The sequence below is a fragment of the Lissotriton helveticus genome, chromosome 4_1 (genome assembly GCF_964261635.1).
Source record: "Lissotriton helveticus chromosome 4_1, aLisHel1.1, whole genome shotgun sequence".
In the NCBI taxonomy this organism is placed as follows: Eukaryota; Metazoa; Chordata; class Amphibia; order Caudata; family Salamandridae; genus Lissotriton; species Lissotriton helveticus.
The window spans coordinates 1458056364-1458078995 of record NC_136063.1 but is presented as its reverse complement, the minus strand read 5'-3'; the positions used below and the strand labels follow the sequence as shown (position 1 = coordinate 1458078995).

Here is a 22632-nt window from a genome sequence, read left to right as displayed (position 1 = left end):
TGCATTTTTAGAGAATCTCTAACACCAACAACTTCATCATCGGGTAAGTACCTTTCAAGTATTCAATTTTTACAGCTAGGCAAAAACGTCACACAAAAGAGCTTTTACTCAATAACGCTTTGCTATGGAGAAAGAAACAAACTGCATAAAAGTATTTGAAATCAGATTTTAGGGGTCCCCATCAGGCTCACAAGATCCACCAGCAGTTCGAGTTTACCTGCCCCGGAGTGTCCGGGTGCTGGACGGGTTAATAGACATGAGCGCTACACAGTTGACAAACAGGAGGCACCTAGAAACTGGCAGACGAAGGGGGGGCTTGAGGATAAGTCGGTGCTCCCAATGGGGGCTCAGTTTATGAGGGTCTTGGGAGAACGGGGTACAGTCAGTGTTCATGGACCCAGGATGCGGAGCATGGGTACAGTGTTTGGGTCAGCAATGGAACAGATACCATGTATTAGGGAAAGAACACTGGCACTGGGGACCTGGTTAACGTGAACCCTGTGCATTTCAGTCAAAATTTATATAACAATTACCAGGCAAAAATGGGGGTGACCATGTCAAAAAGGGGTACTTTCCTACACAGGGATACTGCTCAAAAATGTCCAGATCCAGTCTGACACCTGATGAATATTTTAAGGTAAGGAATCTGCGTTCTAGAAGTCTCTATCAGATGTGGGCTTTCATCCATTCCTCCATTGTTTTAGAGGCAGCCACCAGCTTGCAACTGTATTCGTTAGGGTCTCCACAGTATCTTCTGTGTCAGAAACCCTACATATACTTCCTCGGTTACTGTGTACATCACCTTTCGCAGGTCCTGTCTCAATAATTACATACCTACTGTGACCTTCCCTATTTTGGTTTCCAGTCCAATTCGTCTACTAATTGCTTGAAATATAACTACTGTAGGTGAGGAGGAATCTTCTCAATTCTTCTCTTTCTGAGGGCGACGAACTCTTGGCAGTTGGAGCTCTTGTTACCTGACGAGCCTTGGTAAATGTATCTAGCTTAAGCTGGTGGTGGGTGGCAGTGACAGACCATGAAAACTGATAATGTGTTCACATACTCTCAATAGGGCAGAAGAACACTTGTCAAACCTCCGATGGCTCTTACTCCGTCGGCGGTGTATGTAGGGGTGGAGATAGAGTAGTTCCAATGTCTACCTTTTGAAGTTCCGCCCATCTCTAAGTGAGGCGGGCGAACTTCGCTTTAGCAGAGAGGGTACTCTGTAGCAACAGCGATGGAGTATCTCTCTGCCAAAATCTAGATCAGGTCCAGTTATATAATATTTAAAAGTTCACATTGTTAACAAATTGCCCAAATCCCTAGTCTGTTGCTACTTGTAAAGGTTACTCTTATTAGAGTAGCTAGTTTGGTACATTCAGATGGTCAGTACTCTGTGAACACACATCTTCTACTTCCCATTTATGGATAATTAATTTATTTCCTATCTTTATTGCACTTTTGGATTCACAGTTTCATCTCGAGTGACTCTAGGCTAAGCTAAATCAAGTTAACTGCAATAAACAGCGGCTTCTCATTTGGCATTAATTTTTGGCAATATGAACATTCCCACACAATTCTAACGCAATCAAACCAACATACGAATTCATACAATCAGAATAAAACTAAGAGATATAATGAAAGGAACATGTACACATTTTATTAAATAAGTAACTTGCACTTTCTGTTTCAAGATGATTTAGTTATAGGTGGCCAAGTTGTAGGAGCTACAGGTTTAGTGCCTGTAGTGGTAACTTCAACATTGTAATAGAACGAGTAGCTTTCCAGGTTAATTTGAATGTAGGTCCTCCATATCAATTAATGGCGCAGGTGATGTAGAGCATCTTTTTAGCTTGTACATAAGCTTATTAGTGTTCCAATGATCACCGAATATAATGTTAATCCTGTGGCACAGAACCCCTTACCCTATATCTGAAAAAGAAAGACAATAATCAAGAAAAATATATTGACTTCGGCCAAAGGCTTCCTAATGTCGATGGACAATTGAATCTAGGTTAATAATACTGAGCAAACAAAGGGGAAATACCTATCACGCAACTTTATTATTGTTTACAACTGCAGATTTACATTTACCCAACCGGCAACATCAAGAGGGAAACAGGCGAGCTTGACTTCTCAGAATGATGTTCCTTACATCCGGAGGGCTAACTTGAATGTACCATCGGGCAAAAAAAATGCTAAAGCGAACTTGTTTTTAAGACTTTGGTGGAGCAAGTGGAAACTTTTCTGGGAGCACTTAAGTAGTCCTGGGATAGGCACATTATCAGGTAAGGTTACAAATATTAAAATAAATGTTAAAGGGGGTAGAATGCACATATGAAATCATCAAAGAACACCTCGTTAGCTAGAGAATTTAGAACAAGTTATTACATTTGAAAATATAGATTGTTAACTCAATGAGAAGGCATTTAGTCACTGCTGTTTAATGGTGTCAGTGGTACAAATTATGTGAGATGGGGGACTAAAGTAGTTTAGCATTTGTCAAAAGAAAGCAGTGATAAACCTACATTATTTCAAGTGTAATTCTTCGTATTTAATGTCTTTGAGTGTACTCTACACTACCTTCCTCACCTAGAACTGACGACAGGAAGATTATGCAAATTATATGCTACTCAGGATTTGAAATGAGATATAGGTTTTCTTGTATGGTGGCCTGCTGTACAAAGAAAAAACATCCTAACTGTTGATTTAGGATCCAAAATGAATAGAAGAACTGGAGGTTGAATGTCCATACACCAAAAGTGAAGAAAATGGATCGCGAGTTTCCAGAGTGATTTATGGTGTCTTGCAGTCCTTGATATTTCTTGAAATACAGACTTTTTGAATTAGATTAAAGTGTGAGAGGCAAGCAAGTGATCAATGGAACCATTTTCCGCAATTAAACTTTATGAGGCTCAAATCTGCCTACAGAAATGCTGTTTTACTGGCTAGGTTACGGACTCTGGAACCCAGAGACCTGGGTACTACGACTGACTAAGAACCTTAATTAAAAAACAATTATTGATCATTAAAACAATACATCTCCCAAGCTAAAAACTACAGGTATAAATATGAAACTAGTTAGCTCATTTTGGAACCAGTTACCCCACCTCCAGCAGAAATTATTCCAAATTGAATGGTTTCCGGAACTAAAGAAAACGTTTTCCTCAAATAAGTCATCTGGTCCATCTAGAAACATTCACATCACCTGCTTCTATGAAAAATAAACCGCTTTTCCTTAGTCAGTTATATTTATACCTTATATCTCCGCTGCCCTACATCTTTCTCTGTCTTAGCTTTATTGTCAAGGCATTTACCTTATTTACTCTTCGTTTTTATGACACACTAAAATAATATTCTCTTCTGTTATCTGCAGTGCTTTATAGATAAATAAAAATGTGTTCAAATGTGTCTGGTTCCACTCTCCACTGTGCTTTCTGGTCATGACTACAGATTACATTGGTGACTTTATCAAGGACAAGAGTGGTTTATATCACTGAAGGATAAACAGACAGGTGTTCCTGGCAATTCTCAGATGTAATACACTTCTGAGACTATATGCTGGTTTCTTAAGACAGCCTATGGGACTCTCTAAAATATAAACAGTAAACATATAAATGTTAATTTAGCACACATAAGTTCAACACACTAATCTGAAAACATTTTCTTCGTGTACGGTACAATATAAAAACTACCACAATGCTGCCCAACTCCCATGCATAGATACCCATCACCTCTGTCAGTACCGAAATACCACTACAACATATGTACTCAAGACACATACTTTTTGCAAGACGTTTCACACACTGTAGCATGCACATTGTGTAAGATGAGTAATAATTATTTTATTGCTCCCATTCCCCTCTGTATGTCCTAGTGATCCATTTATAACTATTCCAAAACCTTTCCTCACTTTCCAACCTCAGCAGCTGCACTTCTAAAGTCTACTCCAAACTGTTCCTTTGAAGAGGAAGAAAGAATAGCTTGGTAACACATTCCACACAGTTAAATGTTCATGTCTTCACGGTATTGTAAATACTAATTCTCACTCTTTGAAGAGACTTCCAATTGAGCATAAAAGCCTTGGAATAAAGCAATTCATATTTTGAAGAACAAGTTACTTACCTATGGTAGCATTCTTTCTGGGTGGACACTTTATCAAACCACAGTCTTTTTTCTGTCCCGGAAGTGACGAACTGAGCTACATATATGCGCCATCCCTGTGCGCTAATAACCATTTCTTACTTCACTATGTCCACATTCTCAGAAGAAGAGCGCAAAAAATAACCAAAGTACCAGTGTGCAGATCTCTATCTTGGGACACTTTTAGATGGAAATGAGAGACCATTCCACCCAACATAAGTAGGAGACCAGTGTGAAATCTGTGGTTAGATAGGGTAGCCACGAGAAAGATCATTACAGAAAGTAAATAACTTGTCATTCTGATGGATTCTAGCAGCATATTCCTTACCTTTAGAATAGATACCAAAACAGTAACTCCTGAGGTGGTGTATCTGTGGAATGGGCTCAGACCAAAAAATCCTGCAGGGTTGTACGGGTGAAAGGTCTTTACCATCAGACCTGGCTGCTAAGGTTGTAGTGCTTCTTGCACTTGTGTATGGATGCCCAAGTCGCAGCCTGAGAAATGTCGATAAACAGCAACTCTGCTTCCCATTGCAGTGGTATCAGCCTTGACCCAGGTAGAATGAGCCCTCAATCATTACCAAGGCTGCTTCCTGGGCAGTACATAGCAGATCTTGAAACAAAAGACAGGACTATACAACTTTCCTGCACAGCCTTCTTTTTCTTTTCCCCAGAAAACCACACAAAAAGCGGATTGTCCCCCCAATAGTCTTTGGTGTGATCAATGTGAAAGCTTAAGGCTCTTTTAGGATCCAGACAATGGAATCTCTACTCTTTCGAGGCCTTAGCAGAGACGAAGTAATCGTAACAAGGGGAACAGTCTTCAGAGTCAGAAAACACAATGAGCAGATGGGCATCAGCTCAGATAAAGTACACATGAGGATAGTCAGGAGCAAACTGAGATCCGACTGCAGCATCAGAAAGGGTTGAGGGGGAATGTGTGTTAAGCCTTTGAAAAAATCTCATCAAAACAGGTGATTCAAACAAGGGTAGTTGGTCCGGAAAATACAAAAAAGCCAAAGGAGTTAGCAAATAATCTTTAATGCCATCCACTGCAAGTCCTTGCTGGGCCAACGACAGAACAAACAATAAGACACCTGACAGTTTGGCTTGTAATGTTGGGACACCACAACAAGCCACAAATGTGTCCCAGCACCCGGCGTAAACGGACTTAGTAGAGGGACACCGCGCAGTGATGATAACATCCACAACCCCCGGAGGGAGACCAACTACCACCGCATAATCTACAAGGCCCAGATGCAGAACCTTGCCAATCTGTTGCGAAAGAAGGTCCTCACGAAAACAGAGCCTGACTACAGGAGAGGTGCTCATGCCCAGACATTCGAAGTACCACATTCTCCTGACCAAATCTGGACATAAATGACTTGGGCTCGGAGGTTCATGATCTCCAAAACTCGGGGCAGGTGGGACAGGGGTGGAAAGGCTCATCTGAGTGCTGTGCGCCACTCTAGCTAGAATGTGTCTCCCAGAGAGATTATTCTTGGGAACCTGTGCATGCAAAGTTTTGACTGTGCGTTCTGGCCAACTCCAGAGGCAGAGTCTCTCTACTCAGAACCCAGGACACCACCCCATCTTCAGTGTTGCAGTAAAACATGGCCATGTTGTTATCAGTGATGACCTGTACCACTCCCCCTTTGAAAGATGGAAGAAAGGTCTTCAGCGTCAGGTGAATGGCCTGCAACTCCAACAATAAGTTGATGTGAACTCAGGATTCCACTAGTGACTAGAGTCCTCTGAACTCCACCTTTCCCACGGCATTGACACATCCATCACCACCGTCAACTCTGGGTGGGGAAGGGGTCTGCTGATGGGAAGCCAACGCTGCAGCTATTATGCAGACTCCTCTGAAATCTGGATAGAATCTAACACATTCCCTTGCTGCTGGGTCAACTAAGACTTCTTAACGTTCCGCTGCAGAGCCGGCATATGGCATAGTTGACATAGAGGATGCAGGAGGGAAAGAATCTCAGAGCCACTGAAACTCAGAAATGAGGATGAAACACTGGGATCATAGCCTGAATGTCCTGGACTTATTGTGATGGAAACAAGGGACTGATGTGCATCATATCCAAGATGTTCCAAGAAAGGGAGACTCTGCAAACGAGTCAGGTGTGACTTTGGCACATTGAGTACAGACCTTACCGATGTCAGGAGGTTCGCTGTTGTCTGGAGGTGGTCTATGACTAACTGCGGCAAGCTCGCCTACAGCAGCCAATCAGCGAGTTAGACGATAAATGGTATCCCCGACCTCCAAAAGGTATGTCGTGACCATTATCACTCAAGTGAACACCTGAGGGGTACTGGTGAGGTTCCTGGCCTACGTATAATCGTAGGTAATGCCAGTGGCACTGCAGGAGAGGTATCTAAACATACATATCCTGATAAACCAGATCAATGGCAGACAGAACCTAGGTCTCGTGAGCAACCTGAATGTGTCCTTCCACAGTAAGGCTTTAAGAGGGCAGGGAAATAAAATAGGACAACCAGTCTCAATTTCCAATGCTAGTACCCTCTGCATGGCCCTTTGGACAAGAGAGCCTGCATATCCTACATCAAAACGGTCAGTGGCTTCTCTGAAAACTGCTTTGGTGTGAGTAGAAGATGAGGCGGTGTGGAAAGGAATGGAAGGACATAGATCTGTTGTACAATCTGGAGGGCTAATCTCTCTGATCAGATTCTTAGCCTCCCTTGGGGAAAGTATTGGATCAGGACTTCCCCACAGGGTGGTCGTGTGCCACGGAGGGCAAGCTAACACTGCTTGGAGGCTGATGCAGCAGGGCTGGGTGCTAAAATGGTCACTGTCTCTGGTGACCCCCAAATTGTATGCCCAAACCCGTCCTCGAAATGATTGGTGTGCCTGCTGCACAGGTGGGAGGCACTGCCTGTTCGCCAACAATCTTTAGTATCATCAAAAGGGTTCAAATTGCCTCCTCACAAAAAGGTTTCTCCTTAACGGTTGCATGGACATCAGTAGAGTAGATTCATTCAAGCGTGGTTGCAACGCACCAAACTGGTGCAGACTGCCTGAACCAAGCGCTTGGTTGTTTCCAGGCCATACCTGATGATGTATATGACTACATCCTGGCCATCCTGAATGGTATGAGGCAGGGAGACACACAAGACTTCAGGGACTACTGGCAAGATACTGATGACCACGAGCTAGATGGCTTGAGTATACCGGCCAAATAGGCAACTAGCATTGACGGAGCTCAAAGCAAAGCTGTTCGATGAGAACTTCAGCTTTTCAAATTCATCAACTCTGTCTGGGGGTGGGTGGGGTGTGGGGGATCTGTGAGACATTAATTGGGGTTCACCTTGATGGTGGAATCTTGAACCACCAGATTCAGTAGTCATATGTTGAATAACAAAAAAATGGCTTGCCAGGTGCCTGTCTACGACACCTGGCAATCTGTGTGTACACTGAAAGACAAGAGCAAGTCTTCATTCAAGTGCCTATCAGAACATTAGTAAGGGCTTTATTGAATGCCAGCAAAGGCTCTGCAACGCCTCTGTGAGCACATTCGTTTTTACCGCCACTGAAGGAAGTCATAGGTTCAAAACATCAGCTGAACAAGTAATTACTGTATTGAAGGAAGCACCTTCCGCCGCCGATGGTCTGAGAAGTGTGTGCCGGCGCAAACTAACCTCTTACCAGAAGTGTCCAGTCCTCTGGCCTCCTGAGAGCCCATGTATAGCAGGGTTCTCCAAAGAGTAGGTCAGATGCTAGTGGCTCTCCAGGTATCTGTGAGTAGCTCTCCTATGTGTAGTCAAACCTGGCAAATAAAAAGCTTTTCTTTGGTTGAATTAGGTATGATTCTGTTGGGTTATTTACTTTGTATGTGTCATCTTTTTTCACAATTCTTTCGCTAATATGTTTTGAAGAGTGGATTCAAAAATTTTGGATGCATTTATACTTCATGGAATAATACTAATTTATCGTTTTTTTGAGACTTCATTTTAATTCCAAATTTGAATAGGATGTTTTTAAAAGTAAAATGTCTATCCTCAGATGTGACCAGCTGATGTTTGCAGAACAAAATATATTTAAGGCAGATAAATAAATGGTAATTCAGGTTGCATTGGGGACCATTATTACTGATGTTCTTTCTTAGATGCCAGGGTGGTTGTGTATATGACAGCTATGACACAGAGAGACATTACAAATTAAAATGGATAGCTTTTTTTTCTTCTTCTTAAATATTGCTGGCGACTGCCTGATGCACTGAGGTGGTCACTGCTAGTAATCTTAAATGCAACGGTCAGTAACGGAATCCTGTCTGAAGTGGTCATCATTGTAACCGACAATTTTTGTTAGTAGTGTAGGATAATTGTTACTGAACACACATCGACCTCTGATGTAAAGATTGTCATCCTCATATGGGGGAGAGACAAGTCAGCCCGATAACCCCCTTTGTCAACTTCAAAGGCTTTCTAACTCTGATCAGAGTCAAAACTAAAAAGTTGGTGGAGCACCGGGGGAAAACTCCTTGGTAGAGGCAGGGTTAGTTCTTTATAAATCTTAAAGAATGGTGACTGGGTAAGTCAAAGTGGATTTGAAACGTGACCAAAGGTGAGGTGTGCTTGACTCCGAATCGGACACAAGTATAGGTAGAGGGTACTTCTCGAGGGCTGCCATCACAGGCTGAAAGGACGGGCCCAGGTTTGGGTGTCAGCAGTGAATGTGCTGCAGAACCTGAAAAGGGTTAGAGAGGCACAGAGGGTGCCAAAGAGAGGTGGAATGGTGTGTCGGCAGAAACAAGACTGAATGTCCCAGCTAATTTCTGGGGCTGGAAGACATGCCAGAGGGAACCGAAGAGACCCACAGATGTACAACATGGCCTTCCTAACAGCCTTGATTTGTTCCAGCAGAGCCGACTGTCTGGAAACTTGGGATACATCAGGACCAACTGAGTTACCAGCATGCTGACTCTCACACAACTTTTCTGGTAAGTGGCAGAATAGGGATGAGTTCAGCTTGGCTTTTTTTCTGTTTCGTCTTTGACTTCAATTTGGACTTACACAATGACTTTGAATGCAACAAGGATCTGTTGTGGAATCAACCTTTGTCACTAACAAATCTACATTCTTGATTTTGAACGGACTGGGAACTTGCCTGGTGTCTCCTGGTGTTCGGCAACGTACACTTCCCTTCACATTTGTGGATCGCCTTCAGATGACTGAGGGCATATTCCTCACATTAGTTAGAGTTAAGTTCTGAGCCCAAACATCAAAGACATACCTGGGGCAGTTATGTCACAGGGATTTGTTTGCTTAAAGTCAGTAATTTTTGAAGGGGAAATAATTCCCTTGTTCACTGGAGGAAGACATTTTTCCCTAGAAAAAAATCTAACCAAACAAAACAAAAGATTGCCAAGCTCTGGATCCGTGTTCAAAAGCGTGAAAGAAAGGAACATCTTTAAGCACCCAGAGGTGGGCTTACATGCATGTCAGTTTCACTTCTGGGCAGAACAAACTATATGCGGAGCCCCGATGCACCACCTACCAGTGCGTGTATACGTTTCCTGGTCCAGTCTGGCACCCAGGGATATTCTAAAGGTGAGGAATCCGCAGTTGAAAGTATATCAGAAAAATATTTTTTTCAAGTCCCTTTTGCATATTTTGATCTCAGGCTTGGAATCATGGGATCGAAGTACAAAATATAGTGCTCACTTCCTTAGCATGAGACTAGTTTTGAAATAGCGGTGTAGAAGCAAACATCTATTATATGCCCCAAAATTAAAGGGTCCTACGCAACAGAAAGGGAGGTTCATAGGATTTTGCTCATGTAAAGAAACCAATTGCTTAAATAAAATGTGGGTTACTAATCTAAAGTGACCTTGCACGTGATACGGAAAAGGCTACTCACCTTGTAAGTATCTGTTTGTGGCATGTATTGCTGTAGATGCATTTGATGTGCATACTCCTGCCATCTAGTGTTGGCCTCGGATATGTGCAAGTTGTCTTTCTTCTAAGAAGTCTTTGAGTCACAAGATACCTATAATCCACCTATTGATACTAATGAGCATGGGCATTGGCTTCCATGTTAGAATGTTTTTTCCGCACACAGGGTAAGGACACGGATGGAGCATAGAGATAAAGAGGACCATGCGAAGGAAAGATTAAAGATGAAAGTTAAGGAGAAAACATCTGCAACACTGAAACACGACCAGGTAGGAGGGTGGCCTCATGTGAATCTACAGCACTACATGTCATGAACAGATGCTTACAAGGTAAGTAGCCCTGTCGGGGCTTACTTCCAGATCCTTGCACTGGCTTCCGGTCAGAAAGCGCATTATTTTCAAGACCTACTGCCTTACCCACAAGGCTCTGATGCGTGGAGCCCCTTTATATCTAAAGGACAAATTGAGTTACTACTGTCTTGCAAGAATGCTTAGATCAAGTGACAAGGCGTTCTTGATTGTTACCCGCATCCACACCACCAGACTGGGCAGTAGAGCTTTTTCCTTTCTTGCCCCTTCGGCTTGGAATCAACTTCTATACCATCTGCACTGCTGTCGGACTTGGCCAAGTTTAAAAAACTTTTGAAGACTTAGCTATTCTAGCTGTTGTGGTGTTTTTGTGCCGGCACAGCACTGAGATATACATTTGGGTATAACTCGTCATGCTATACCAAGTAGAAATTACATAACAAGTAACATTTCCGTTCCTAACATCTGTAGCTGTAGATACACATGCTGTGCATAGTAAAGCAGTCCTCCCAAAAAGCGGTGGTTAACTTGAGGATGTTGCAGACTTGGAAGAGTTTGCATAAAAAGCCTGACCAACTTTGGCTTGTTGGCGTGCTCAGACATCCACACACTAATTTCTTGCGAACGTGTGGGGAGTAGCCCATGTAGCGGCTTTGCAGAAGTAAAGTATAGGAATATACCCAAGAAAGCCATAGATGCTCCTTTCTTGCAGGTTGAGTGGGGTTTGGGAGGAACTGCAAAGGACGCTTGGCTTTGGCATATCAAGTTTGTATACATTTAACTTTCCAGCAAGCAATATCCGATTTGGATATTGCACACACCTTATGCGGTGTGGAGAAAGACAAAAAGTTGTTGTGTTTTACAGAAATGCTTTGTTCTATCAATGTAATACATGAGCCCCCTTTTGAGATCTAGTGTATGGGGAGCTCTTTCTGCTACTGACTGTACGTGGAAAGAACACTGGAAGTACGATAGTCTGATTGAGTTGGAAGCTAAACACCACCTTAGGTAGGAATTTAGGGTTTGTTCTGAAGATCACCTTATTGCGTACCTGGAAGAAAGGCCCTTCTGAGGTGAGCGGCTACCACTGCAAGACACTTTGTAAAAATACTGGGAGCTGTGGTTACTCCAAAAGGCAGCACTTTGAACTGATAATCCTGACCACTTACCACAAATCGGAAGAATCTTCGATGTGCAGGGTGGATGGGTATGTGGAAATAGGTGTCCTATATGTCGAGAGCGGTCATGAAGTCGCCTTGCTGTGACAGTGGGATGACGTCTTTGAGTGTCACCATATAAAAATGTTCAATAGTATGTACTTGTTTAGTGGCCTGAGGTTGAGAATGGGGCTTAAGGAACTCCTTTTTAGGTCTCGCCCTGGAACAGGGACGGAGACTTATAGGCGGCTGAGCCGGGGAATGAGGGACACAAAACTGGCACGATTTTCAGCATTCGGATTTGGCTGCGCGAACGCGCACGTTCCGTCCTGCGCCGCCCTCCCAGCCTACTGCGCATGCGCCGCCCTCCCAGCCTACCGCGCATGCATGCATGCACACAGACACAGACACACACACACACACACACACACACGTCGCAGACAGACACTCGCTCACACACACACCCCCTCCCCCACAGTCACACACACGCACTCCAAGACACATACACACACGCACGCACACACATACACAGGCCGCCCCCCCCCGCGCCTACATGCTCCTCTCCCTCCGCCCGCCCGCCGCTCAGCAACGCACTCACCGGCTTCCTCTCCTCAGCTGCAAGGCCTGGCAGCAGGACTCTTCTTCCCTCCTTCGGCACCGGGGCGCAGGGTAGGCTCCTGCCTGCTCCGGTGCACCCTGCTCCCAACACGGCTCCAATCGCGGCTCTTCCGTGGGAGGCGGGGTAGGCTCCCGCCCTCCTACTTCCTGTTTCCGGGTGTCGCGCCGGCCTGCCTGACTTCCTGGTCGCAGGCCGGCAGAGTAACGAGGATGTTTTGCGGTATGTATTTATTTATTTAATTATGCATTTTTATATAGCGCAGACTTTACCCGAAGGCGGTATTTATTTTTTTATGTATTTATGCATTTTTATATAGCGCGGACTTTACCCGAAGGCGGTATTTCTTTATTCATGTATTTATGCATTTTTATATAGCGCGGACTTTACCCGAAGGCGGTAATGCTTGCCTTTAAATACTGCATAAATAATTTTAACAACAAATACTTTATATGTAGCTTTTTATGTACATAAGAAAACTATAGCATAAAGCAAAAAACATTGCCATTTACAATAATATTAGCTCAAACTTAAATAATGCGAGACCTATTGCATTGCAAATGCTTGTTTAGAGATGAGAAAGTACGAAAAGTACACCCCTTAGCGTCTCAAATGGAGTGGTACAGTATCTATAGCCACTTTGCTCAGTAATGCATGTATTTCCTCTTGGAGGAGACGCTGATGATCTGAGGAGAGCCTGTGTGCGTGAAGGAATGATTGGCAGAATTTGTGTGAGTTTTAGGCAATACCTCATCGCTATATTGTGTCCAAAACCCACTCGACCAAGGTGTCCTCTGCCCAACTGGGCAGAAACCTTTGCAATCTTCCTCCGAAAGGTATTGAATGGTCAAGGGGGAAGAGTGAGGAAGTTACAGTTTTGAAGGTGCCGTCCCTTTGGGCGATCCACCCTGTTCTCTGCCCCTACTATTGCTACCTCTATATCCTCCCTTCTATTATCCCCAGGTTGGTGGCTGCCGTTATTGGTGCCTGGGGTAGGACACAGAGGCCTCAGGGGAGGTGGTTTTGTCTCTGCCACAATATAGTGTGCGGCAAAAGGAGCACCGGGCAGCTGGTGTTTACAGAGCACCCATGGCTTTTGCTGACTCTGTGTCCTTTCTGATTTTCTTTAACATCTCATCAACCTGCCCTCCAAAAAGGGGTTCTCCATCAAAAGGCAAGATGAGATGTTATTGAACCTCTAGTTTAAAGCCCAAAAAGTACAGCCATGACATGTCTGCGGAGAAGGACAATAGTACTGACTTCATGCATCTAGGGCACACCTGATATTGGTGTTAGAAATAGGTTTCTATTCTGCCACCGACACCTGGCCACATTTGCTTTATTGGTCAGGAAGATGCTAAACCAGATCTTCTAGGTTGTCCCAGTGGGCGTAGTTGTAGCGAGAAAGCATGTCCCTTGAATTGGCGATCTGCCACCGTGTAGCAAACACATTGGTGACCGGATAAATCTTCTTGCTCTCCTGGTTTGGAGGGGAGCACCTCCTGTACCCTGTGAATCTGCAAGCTTGTGTACCGTGTGTACCACCAGAGAGTCTGGTAGGGGTGAGAGGGGAGGCTTCATATTTTTTATCCACCCTGAGGGTAATAACACGCACCTTCCTAGCTCTTTGAAGAGGTCATGTATGGGTCGAAGTTTTCCCTTGAGCATAGGCAAATATTGAATTGATTTATGCGTGGAGGAGACGGTTTTCATGAGGACGTCTACCTCCTCAGGTTGATTGTGCATTTCCAGTAGAGAAAAAAGTCTTCCCTGGAAAAAGGATAACACACACACTTTCACTCACTTGTACACTGCGCTCTTAAACCGTACACTCTTGTATTCAATCGATGTGTAGATAACTAAAACTAAATATATGCCCCAAATCGAGATGTAGCGTTTGACAGTTTTATTTTTTATATACAAAAACTCTGTGCTCCAGAGTGTTGATAAAACTAACACATAAACATAAATCAATAACATTCACACATGATATGCAAGAAGACTCCTGCCAAAAAACACTAAAGTTAAAATCCGACGAGCAAAAAAATGATTTTCAATAGATCAAAACAACAACCAATCAATTAAAACACCTATGCTAGAGGACACTTTCGGCACAGTTACACATGAGCTGTTGCATAAGCAGATCCAATGTATGACATCAGGTTAAAAACACTGGTAGGATAAATATTTATTACTTCCCAGGGTTCCTTGTAGTTGGATTCTAGTGGACTGGTGTCAATGTGTTTCGGTGGTGTACAAACTAATTTTTAGAACCACCTTCTTCAGGACAGAGAAATTCCTAGGCCCATCTCTGCTCTTTCTTTTTCTAGAGCCAGGAGTCTGGCCTCTAAGTCTAATCATCTGGTCAGCCTGGCTAGCAGGATGTCCACCTCATTGAGGCTGTCCTCAATAGTCCCTGATCCACCTGTGTGAGATCTAGATACTGAGAGGGTGATTCTTGGAGTCAAGGGTACTTAGACCCTTTTCTCCCTAGGAAGTGGAGGGGGTTGATCTACCAGGTCATCCCCTTCCACTCCTTCTCCATCCGACTGGTCTTCACCCATGTCTATGTTTTTGAGTTTACATAGGGACCTTACCTTCTTGAAAGACAAGTGCAGGTAAGGGGTGAGGTCGAGCTCCTCAACCAAGTCCTCTATGTCATTGCGGTTATTTTTTTTACTAACAGCTGGGTTATTGTTTTGAGACATTGTTAAAGAAACGTCTAACCCCTCTAACCCTAACTACAGTGACTTTTTATTTTACTAAAATTAAAGAACCTTCTAACCCCTCTAACCTGAACTACAGTGGCTTTTTATTTTACTAAAATTCTACAGGGACTTAACCAAGGCACTAACAAGACTTTTAGTAATGTTACAAAAATGTTAATTTGAAAACATCAGAATTCTAAAGCAATTTAGGAGTTTTGTCGTGTGATCAGGTGGTAACCAAGTTGTCCAACAAATGCAAAGTTGTATATCCCAGCGCTGCCAGCAATGTAGGAAGCTGGCTCTTTATATACTACACCAAGGTATAGTGTGCACAGAGTCCAGTCGATCCCCAAAGGTAGACAGAGGTAAAGTTAGATAGCACCTCACTCTCTAATTGTGGTAGTGTGGTCAAGCAGTAAGGCATTATGCGAGGACAGTGTTAAGCATTTGCTGTGAACACTCACTCAGCAAATGAATAACACACACTCAAAGACTGAACTTCAGACCAATTGATTTTGTATAAAAATATTCTTGAAGTTATTTTATTTTCTAGAACCAAGTAAGCCTGGCACAGGTAAGTTAATAAATATTTTGCAGTAAATATACAGTTTGAAATCCAATTGTAAATGTACTTTGAAATGGTTACAGTTTGAATTACTGGTAACGCAATACTATGAAATGCTGTACATATACTTTGTATCGACTTTACAATGAAGATTACAGGTAAGTTACTTTTAGGTTACTTTTGAGATCACTTTTTCTACTCCGTGTGATATGCCTAGATAGCACACTGGGACATTTCCAAGAAAAAAAGGTAAGTAAAGTCAGTTTTGCACAATTGTTATTTTTCAGGTTTCCATAAAAATCAACACCACACTTAGAACATTTTTCAGAGGAAAACAGTCAATGGACTCCTATGGCGAAAAATGAAGTTAACGGTTACCAGGTAAGTAATCGGTCTTTGGAGTTGAACTTCCGGGGTTAGAACAAGGGTTCCTGCACTCTCGTTGCACCCTCTGCGGTACTAGGGCGGCCGGGTGCGGAGTGCTGAAGCCCAATTGTGAGAAAGTGCCCTCTTTCTTGCATGGTATGCCCCCACTTTTTGCTGAATTGCTGATGTTCTTTGACTGAGTGTGCCCTGGGCCCCTGCTAATCAGGTACCCAGTGCCTATGTTTCCAAGTGGCATCTCTGGCCACATGTCAGCCCCTAGTAAATGGTACCACAGGTACCCAGGGCACTGTGACCAGAGAAGGCCTCAAAGGGTTGCAGCACTTGTTGTGCCACCCTTAGGGGTCCTGTACCCTGACACACACACTGCCTTTGCAGGCTGCGTGTTTTGGTGCAGAACAAAGTTAAGATTCACATGGCACACTACTCCGTTGCCCAATTAGGAATTCCACCAGTGCAGCTTTTTGGTCATACCAGTGGTTCTGGAGCTCATTGCTGGCCTCAAGATTTTTGGAAGCTGTTTCCCTGTACTGTGCCATTCTATACCTTAGGCCTAGTATATAGTCCTTAATACCCTGTTTGAGTTCTTGGAGAGGCTTCTCCCATCCCTCTTTAACAAGACAGAGTGGCCTAGCAGACGTTCTATGGGGAAAACCCTACTCCATTTGGAGGCACCTCTCTGTAGGAGAAAAGCAAGCATAGCAAGAGGACATCTCATTTCCTTTTGAGTTTTTCAGGGAGCCCCATAATCATACCCTTCAATGTCTTGTTGAACCTTTCAACAAGACCATTGGTTTATGGGTGACAGGATGCAGTAACCTTGTACAGCACTCCACACTTTTCACATATGTTTTAGGTATGCAGACATGAAGTTTGACCCTCTGTCTGAAACCACCTCCTTAAGAAACCCTTCCCTGGTGAAGACACAAATGAGGGCCTTGGCTACTGCAGGAGCTGTAGTAGTCCTAAGGGGAATTGCTCCAGGATACCTGGTGGAATGATCCACTACCACCAGTATGAATTTATTTCCTGATGCTGTAGGAGAGGTTCAAGTGGACCCCCTATGTCCACATCTACCCCTTCAAAGGGAACCACAACCACAGGTAGTGGGTTTGAGGGGGCCTTTGGGTGTCCACCTGTTCTGCCACTGACTTGACATGTGACACAGGAGCTGACAAACTCCTCTACCTTCTGGGACATCTGGTGCCAGTAAAAGTGGCTGACTAGCCTTTCCCAAGTTTTGGTTTGGCCAAGATGCCCAACTAGAAGGATGTCATGAGCCTAAGTGTGTAAGAACTCCCTGTACCTTTGAGACACTACCACTCTCCTAGTGGCACCAGGGTTGGGGTTCCTGGCCTCAGTGTACTGTAGTCCCTCTTCCCAATAGGCTATATGGGTACCACCGACATCTCCCTTTTCCTGTGCAGCAGCTTGCTGCCTCAGGCTTTCAAGAGTTGGACAGGTCTACTGTCCAAGGCACATCTTTTGCCTAGTGGGCCCCCCTAGGCCTAAGAGCTCATCCTGGTAAGGGTCAAGGTCCATGGGCTCAGTACCCTCTGGGGCTTCCAAGTCCTCTCCCGGAGAAGAGGGGTCCTGATTTTTTGGCTGTTCAGAAGCTGGTTTCCCAGTCTTCTTACCTTTCCTCTTGGTAGGTTGGACCATTCTTTAAGGCTCCAAAACTTCTTTTTCACCCTGCTTTCGGCTCTGTGCTCTAGTACTGACGCACACAATCTCAGGGATGTCTAGCATTGCTGCATGGGTTTTCAATTCTACTATAGCCCATGCTGAGGTCTCCAAGTCATTTCCAAGCAGACAGGCAGCTGTCACTGTAGCCATGGCATGGTTAGTAGTAACACTGTCCGCGTTGGTGACTGGCTAAGATTTCCCAATCTAGTATTGCTCTGGGGAAACCAGAGTATCTCTCCCCATAGTGACAATGGCACCTGTATTCCTTAGGGCTTCTATTCTAGTCCCATTTATCCAGGGATATTGCAAATACTTCTTTTAGTTGGGTGCCCGCACAGCTAAAGTGGCAAACTCAACTTCACCCTCAGCAACTAGAACTGATTCAGTGTGAACCCTGATTTGCTCTGGGCAAACTGTTGATCCCTTCTGGAGACTGACTACACCAGTAGTAACTGGAGGAGGACTAGGGGGCTTCTTGCTAGGACAAGTATCACCTACAGTTAAGTGTCCAACTTCTAACAGTTGAAACACCTGGCCTTTAGGGAATCAAGGTTCTCCCCTTTGTACCTACCCCTTTCTTTTGGTCACCCCCATTGGCTGTTTTTGTTACCCTAGTCTTGACCCAGTGGTCTGCCTTCTTTCACAAATCTTGGGGAGAAATTAGACCTAGGTCTACCAAATGCTGCTCTACCTTTCATTAGTGCGATTACTCAAAATATGTTCTTTCATAAAAAAGATTTTAAAATCTATTAAAATCATGCACATTATTTCCAGTTAACCATCTATCTAGTGTCTTAACTGAATAGTCAACAAAGCCAATTCTGGATTGGTTTTGAGAGCCCCCCTGAATCTAATTCTATATTCCTCTGTTGTGAGCCCAAATCCCTCAATCAGAGTGTTCTTCATGAGGTCATAAGACCCAGCATCTGCCCTGTAATGATCAGGAGTCTGCCTCCCCTGTAGTTGACAGTGAACAGTTCCAAAAGGAGTGCCCCCCAGTGTGATATTGTCACTTTACTCAAATTTAGGGAGAATCCCTTTGGGAGTTTTGGGATCATAAGGTTGCTCTCTGTCCCTATTTAGTATATTGCTGCCACCATTGATGGGAGCTAAGCCCATCTCTGCGGTTTCTTTTCCAAGATCCTGGAGTCTGGGCTCTAGCTCTAATCGCCCTGTCAACATCACTAAGAGGATGTCCTCAATGGTCTCAGAAGTACCTGACCCACCTGTGTGGGATTAGGTGCTGAGAGTTGTGTCCTTTGAGTTAGGGGCCCCTGACCTAAGAGGTGGGTGGGTGGGGGTGGGGGGGCTGGAAGTTATCCTCATCCCGTCAATCTTCTTCTCCCTCTGAGAGGTCTTCACCTTGCTCAGATGGATGGCCCTTAGCATACCCTGTCAACAGGTCCTGGAGCTTTTGTTTGGAGGGATGGAACCCCATGTTAATGTTTTTAAGTTTACATAGAGACCTTAACTCCCTGAATTCGAAGTGGAGATAAGGGGTGAGTTCTAGCTCCTCAACCATGTTTTCTATGTCATTGGTATTTTCACTAATAGCTGGGTTCTTGTTAGAGACATTCTAACAAAAATTCCAACCCCTCTTATCCCGAACTAAAGTGAGTTTTTATTTTTCTAAAATTCTAAAGGGACTCAACCAAGGCCCTAACAAGGCTTTTAATAATTTGAAAAATTTGTCAATTCAAATATTCAGAATTCTAAAGGCAATTTAAGAGTTCTGTTGTGTGATCAGGTGTTGACCAAGTCAGTCCAACAAATGCAAAGTTGTAGATCCCACTGCTGATCCACCAATTTAGGAAGCTGGCTTTGCATATACTATACCAAAGTGAGGTATATTGTGCACAGCGTCCAGTGGGTCCCAAAAGGTTGGCAGTGGTAAAAATAGATAATACCTTACTCTCCATTTGTGGGAGCATGGGCGTGCAGTAAGGCTTTATCAGAGGGCAGTGTTAAGCATGTATTGTACAAACTCAGGCAAGAAATGATTTCACATACTCAAAGACTGAACAATTTTGTTTGTGTAAAAAATATTGTTTAGTTGTATTTTATTTCTAGAACCAAGCCAGGCCTGGTACAGGTAAGTGAAATAATACGTTGCAATGTTTATGCAGTGAATTACAGTTGAATGCAGGTTCAAATGCAGTTGATTGATTTATAGGTAATTTTCAGTTACTTTATAGATTACTGTGAATTTTACTTCTTGGATTACGTTTTAAGTTACTTTTGCTAATCAGTGTGATATGCCTAGATATCACACTGAGACATTTCCTAGACAAATGGTAAGTAATTCAATTTTGACACATATGCAGTTTTTCAAGATTTCATGCAAACCAACTCCACACTTAGAAAAGCAGTCAAAGCAATCCTATTGGAGGAAATTAAGTTATCGGTTTATAGCTAAGTACAGGTATATGGGAGTTGGGTTTCTGGGGTTAGAACCCCCAGGGTCGAGGATGCACACTCAAAGCACCCTCAGGTGCACTAGGGCGGCCGGGTGTAGAGTGCTGAGGCCCAATGTTATCCAATGGGGGATCGGGCCTCCGGTTGGTGGGTGCTGACAAGCAGGCCACAACGTTATGGGAGCAAAGTTCCTGGTGTTAGGTTCAGGGCAATGGGGGATCGGGTTTAGCACACAAAGTGCACCCACAGCGGCACAGGGGCGGTCGGGTGCAGGGTGCTGGTTTGGCGTTGGGTGTCCTGTCGATTTCAATGGATAGTCTCTGGTTGCAAAAACACTGCAGGCTTTCGGACGAAGATCATTTGGAGGCGAATACCAGTTGGAGAGGTAAATGGGGATGCTGGGACACCATTGGTTGGGCCACCCAAGGAAGTTACCGGCTCCGGTTGAGGTCGGGGGATCCTCCAGAAAGGGGCTGCAGGCGTCGATTGGAGATTCGAGGCAGGTCAGATCTCCAGATCTCAGGTCAAGATCGCCAGGGTGACCTCCTTGTGTTGTTGGGCCACTCAAACTCAGGCCATGGGCCTCAGGTGCAGAGTGAGGCAGACTCGTGGATTTGGCCAGAGCCAGAGTCTTTGGGTGAGCAAATCTGGTGCTCACAGTAGACAAAGTCTTGGTTTGGGAAGGCAGGGCAGGCCCTCCGGGTTCTTGGGGGTTGCTAGCTGCAGAACACGCTGGGGTTTCGGTGGAGCAGGTTCGAGGTTGGGACAGGCAGGTAATGCTGGGACCAAGTCAGTGGAGGGCGCCCTCTTCTTAGTTCAGCACGGCTTCTTCGGTCCTTCTTCTTTCTTCTCGTCTGCGGAGGCAAGGTTCGGGGTGGCCCCTAAATACTAGATTATAGGGCGTTACAGGTTGGGACCAATGTGTCCCTTCCTTGGGGTGGGTACACACCCTATTATGTCACCCTCCAGTGGGAGGGGGTCATAAGCCTCACTCTGGTTGGCTGGGTCCCCCTACAAGAATGCTGGGACAGAGTTATGCTTCAACTTGCCTCCCCCACCTGAGGGAAGGGGTTGGCAAAGGTGGGCACACCTCTCCTCCTAACTTGGTTACCCGCTGATTCTCGCTCCCAAAGTGGGGGTCGTAACAGGTGGGGGCCAGTTGCTGGGAGCAGCAAATGGCTGGGGTAGCTCACAAAGGTGGCAAGCCTTTAAAGCATCCCCTTCGTGGACCCTGCCAATCCTGGGGAGGAGGCTTGGCACATTGTGCCAGGATGTGCATTGTTTCAGGACCCCGAGAGCGGCAGGCTCTCGACCCAGGGGTCTAGAAAGATATCTGGTAGTGGCAGCTGGCGAGCAGCCACTCAGCCAGGACACTAGAGCTTGGCCATTTTTCAGGGGGCATTTCTAAGATGCCCTTTGAGTGCATTTTTCATTAAATCCCACATTGGCATCAGTGTGGGTTTAATGTGCTGTGAAGTTTGATAACAAACTTCCCAGTTTTCAGTAAAGCCATTATGGTACTGTGGAGTTCGTAATGACAAACTCCCAGCACCATATACTCTTTATGGCATTACTGCACTTACAATGTCCAGGAATTGACTTAGATACTGTAGGGGTACAGGGCTCATGCCCCTGTACCCTCACCACTGGTATAGTGCACCCAGGTAGAGGGATGCTTACCTATGCCAGGGCAGCGGGTTGTAGGCATTGCACACATATCCCTGTGTGCCTTGCAGACTCTAAACTTTGTTTTGCGCCAAAACACGCTGCCTGCAATGGCAGTGTGTAAAGGTACAGGGCCTCTAAGGGTGGCACAATAAGTACTACAGCCCTTCGAGGCCTTCCTTGGTCACAGTGCTCTTGGTACGTATGGTACCTTCTACAAGGGACTTACATGTGGCCAGAGAGTTGCCAATTGGGTTTTGCAACAGTACAGTTTAGGGGAAGAACATAGGCCCTGGGTACCTGGTTGCCAGGAACCCAGGGCACACTCAGTCAAAGTACATCAACAGTTTTGCAAAAAGTGGGGGCAACCATGCAAAAAGGGGCACTTTCCTACAGGGGGCAGATGCTCATGTACAGTAGTTGAGTTTAGCACTTTCTTGTAGCCCAATTCAGAACCACTAAGATGACAAGGGCCCGGGGCTTCCTGACCTTTACAGCTGAGGCACAGGAGGGAAGGTGTATAGTAGTGCCCAAGAATGACTCCATCTAAAATGCATTTCCTAAGGAGAATGATCTCAAACACGCAAAGATTTTAACACTGCGTCTTCCCAATCATGGTGATAAGATCTATCCAGGGCTCTCCTAGTGTCTGAAAAATTCCTATGCTACCTCAGGAAGCAGACTCAATTTGTGATCTGGCAGGCACTGCCAGCGGATCTCATCCACCCAGAAGTTTAAAGATCCTGCCAGGTGGTTCACAATCAGCGAGATGCCCTGATGCTCCAGCCAACTCCACAGGAACAGGACCTCTTGCCACTGGTCCCAATATTAGAGTCTCCCCTACTGGCTGCAGTACCACATGGCAGTGGTGTTGTTTGTGAGAACTTGCACTGCCTCCCCTTGATGAACAGCAAGAAGACCTTCAGCGCCAGACAAATCATCTGCAACACCAAATGACTGATATGGATCTGGGTTTGGGCCAAAGGCCAGAATCTTTTGATCTCCACCTTTCCCAGTAGGCCTTCCTGGCCCAGCAATGACCCATTTGTTGCAGACTGTGTAG

At 44.8% G+C, this 22632-nt stretch overlaps 1 protein-coding gene across 1 annotated transcript in view; it reads right to left on the bottom strand.

Moving 5' to 3' along the window:
* Positions 1–1638: 1638 nt before the first annotated feature.
* PRP4K (pre-mRNA processing factor kinase PRP4K) overlaps positions 1639–22632 on the bottom strand; it is a 483201-nt gene continuing 462207 nt past the window's right edge. Inside the window, exon 19 of the transcript XR_013610604.1 lies at positions 1639–1932. The gene's annotated coding sequence lies outside the window, so the exon portion shown is untranslated. The remainder of the gene's footprint in view (positions 1933–22632) is intronic.